Raw genomic sequence first — 4,162 nt, forward strand, 5'->3', positions numbered from 1 at the left:
AGTTTTATACGGTTTGTTAGCAGACTTCTGATTGGCTGAACACAATAATGCAGATTTTCTATATTTTTCTGTAATTTTATGAATCAACACAAATTATTCAGAAAATAATATAAATCTGTCAATTTTCATGATAATCTACTTCATTTATCATCGATGCTTCGTCCTTTTATGTTATGGTGTACCATCGACCAATAACAAGCGCCCTTACATTCCGATTTATTCATCATAACATTTTCAATTTTTATTGAACAAATTTAAAATTTAATGGAGCTCTGAAGTTTGAAAGTCATCTTGATTGCATTTTTAACACTTTTTATTTGGTAACTATTGACTATAAATTCTAACGGTATGTCCACGGTGACGAAAAGACTACCGCAATGTTGTCCATTTGGTTAAAGCCATCGTTCTTCCTAGTTTCGTTCCCCTGAATCAATGATTAATACTAAATAAGCTTTATACCTTGAGCTCTTCTCTCAAGGGCAAAATAATTCATTTAGTGACTTTATTATATAATTTAATCACTACAATTTAACAGCAATACAATAATGAGGAAAATGAACCGAGTAGATGAAATTAAAATTAATTCCAATAAATAGTCGCTGTGCAGTAGAAAACACTTGAGGGGAGCGTCTATGTGGTGAAAAAAAAAACTTTTTTATTTACGGACGGATCACTTTGAAACTTGGTACATCTATGTGAAACAGAATTCTGAGACCTTTTTTATTTCGTGTGAATTTTTCGAAAAAATTAAAGAAAACGCGAAATTCTTAGATAACGGCAAAAAAGGGGGAACTATAGAAATCTATCTCCTCCTAGGATTTTCAAGCTACAACATTGAGACGCATATCATTCGATGCGAATCGATTCTCGAATTTCGAATTTTTGTGGATGGGGGAGCATTTTTCGCAAAAATTTCGAAAATTTTTCGATTTTCCCTTTTCCCACCCCTCCCCTCCTTTTCCAAAATATTTTCAAAACTATAACGAAATTTAAAAAAAAATTACGACCAATCTCTAGATATTTTGATTGCAGATCGAATGGTATATATGTCTCATCGCTGTAGCTTCAAAACTCTAGGAGGAGATGGGTTAGTTGTGACAATAAGTGTGAATGTTCAGTAGAGCCCGACAAAGTCCCGCGCGCATCGCAATAGGCACTCAATGTAGAAAAGATACGAAACTTAACGTTACTGGAGCTTGATTCCAGTCAAGGATGGTGAGAGCGACTGCATGCACACCTCGTGCGACGCCAGGCGTGTAACTGAAGTGCAGCTCAAGCAAACTCTCTATACAAGTGCTCGGCAGCTAATTTCCCCCTATCTTATTAGATAAAGAACTCTCCCGCCCCCCTCCCTTTCGGATTGTCGTGAACGCATAAATCAATGTACAGAGATGGTGTTTGTACCGTTGGATTGCTCAGAATGTCAGCTTTAAAATGAGACTAAAAACCGGAAAAGCCAATACAGTCGATTTTCCACCTAGACACTAACAATAACCCTTAAACATTAACAAACACTAAAATACTTTAACTCTAAGGATTAATAAAATGAGTTGAACTAGTTTCTGTACTGAAGATAATAGCCATTTCATTGTGTTGTTCTAACATACTTGTGTTTTATCGAGATCGACCATTTCGCGCGTTAGCTTATCGTTCGTTGCGTTCGTAACGGTGACTATTAGAGACTTTCGGAGTTCTATATTTTTTTATAAATAAAAAGCACGTGGATAGTGTCCCTTAATCTCGTTGGATGAGCCATGACCATATTCTCGAAATTGTTGGATTTGTGTAAAATAAGCAAAATTTCTTCTTCGCTATACTCGCGCCGAGCGAGGTGTACAGACTAACATTATTGCAGTGAATGTTGAAGCCATTATTGTTTATTAATCAAGCTAATCTTGTTTATTAATCAAGCAATAATCGACCTTAACCGTATTCCATTGAATAAATAAACACTCTGGTATAAAATTTTCAATTTCGGTTCAAATATCAAATTTTGCTTGTATGTTATTCTTCATAATTTTTATTTTCCCTCACATCTCTCATGCGTGTGCAAAATAAATAAGCGAGACGATGTCAAAATAGCGATGCATATGCTCTCTTTGTACTGGGTCATCAGTGCTACCTCTACTCTCTACATACTTGAGCTCAGTGTAAAGAATAGTGTCACGATACCATAACGTATGACCCATTACAATTTCTACGTGTAATTTTCAGCATGAACTAAATCAGTATAGAATATCTCATAAAACCCTCAGTTATGGATCTCCATCCGAATAACTGATTTGGGTTTAAAAATACTATAAGATTCAAGAATATAGAGGATAAATCTAACTCTACAAGCCTGCTCTTAAACCAATATTACTGAATATGCAGCATGATCGACGATATTCATCGCAAACTAAACTATTCATATAAATCAGTCGTGTGCTTAACGATTAGGACACGTGTAAACTTTTTGTTGGTTCCATCGGCGGTTTAGGTTGGATAAACGTGTAATAATATGTATTGAAGACGATTTGCATTACCTAGATCCATCAACATATTGACGAACTTAACGAGAGATTATTGAGTGTCAAATATGTTATCCCCACATATAGAGTTAACCAGGAATGCAGGACTAGTAATAGACAAGTCTACGGGACAAGCTCGCCTGAATTGGTTTACGAGTTCGGAATTCTTGCTTAGTGTTCATATGCTTGACAGTATATAGCTTAAAAAAGATTTTAATAACAACAGAAACTTTTTAGCGCATTTTCTCATTTATGGAAAAAGGCGCTATTCTGCTCGTCATGTCCGTCCGTTCGTCCGTCCGTCTGTCCGCCTTTCTGTCCGTGACTTCACGTTTTCGTCGACGAGAAAATGCGCTCTCTGTCACTCACTACAGTGAGTACTGAGTAAAATTTTTTTGTTTCATTTGAACTTGAAATTTTATAATTCAATGCTGGAAACAACTCATAAATGTCGTCTAACAAATATGTTACTTTTTCGTGTGAACTTGGCGATTGGCTATTAAATTAAGATTTTTATTATAAAGTATAAAAGAGATAGAGAAAATCTGTGGATGGATATCCCAATTAATCAATTATCCATAGCTTATATATTGTGTTCTGGAGTCTCGAAATATTTTAAGTATATGACGGAAAATACATACAATATTTAATAGTAACTTTCCAGTCGTACGTATATAGGCGTTTTTTTCTTTTTCTTATCGAAAAAAGTCCTTGCTTTTTGACGTTGCGACTCTTAATAATGAATAGAATATGAGTTGATCTTTGAAATGAAGTAAAAGTACCATATAAGCGAGACATGTGATGAATTAATTATATTCCATACGAAGATAAAAAATAGATAAAAGCTCCCTCTTGTGTAATTTTATTTTCCGGAACGAGTGCTTAAGTCTAACCATCTTCGCCATCTATGGATCAAAGGTTATTTATTGGTAATACAGCCCGACGCAAAAGGTTAGCCCTACCCATTTAAAACATCATAACACATCGAGTTTTGCGAGTTTTATTGTGCAAATGGTGGCAAACGAATCGTCTTGGTCTCAGTAATCAAAATACAATAGACTGTAGTGAAAATGTAATTAGTAACGGAGAAAATGAAAAACACATGTGGGGCTAACCTTTTGCGTCGGTGCAAAAACACGAACCGCTTGATTTTTCCGCCAGTAATTAACTTCTTCACCAAATTTTACCTGCTATAGATTGCAGAGCGCAAGATAAATCGTTTGCCACCATTTGCACGTTAAAACTGGCAAAACTCGATGTGTTATGATGTTTTAAAGGGGTGGGGCTAACCTTTTGCGTCGGGCTGTAGGAGTCAAATAAATCGAAAAAAGAATTAAAAACACCCCAAGTTTTTGCGTTTTTCGGAACATATTCACGGAAAGAGTTAATGCTATATATATATATATAATAAATTACCTGCAGAATCTAGGAAGGCTCGCTTCAAGACCGCCAATGAATGCCACTAACTAAATATTCCAATATTGTGGAAATGCCACAAAACTACAATTTAAGTTTAACATAAAGTTTCCGAGTCAATTCTCTTTCAGGTTTCTATTTCAAATGACTTTAGAATATTTCTACCGACGTTTGTGGAATTGCGAATCAGTTGTGGCAACAGGTACCGAAAGTTGTGAAAAATAACTGTGTTGGTA

This window comes from Hyalella azteca, unplaced genomic scaffold, assembly GCF_000764305.2.
Source record: "Hyalella azteca isolate HAZT.00-mixed unplaced genomic scaffold, Hazt_2.0.2 contig5640, whole genome shotgun sequence".
Lineage (NCBI taxonomy): Eukaryota > Metazoa > Arthropoda > Malacostraca > Amphipoda > Hyalellidae > Hyalella > Hyalella azteca.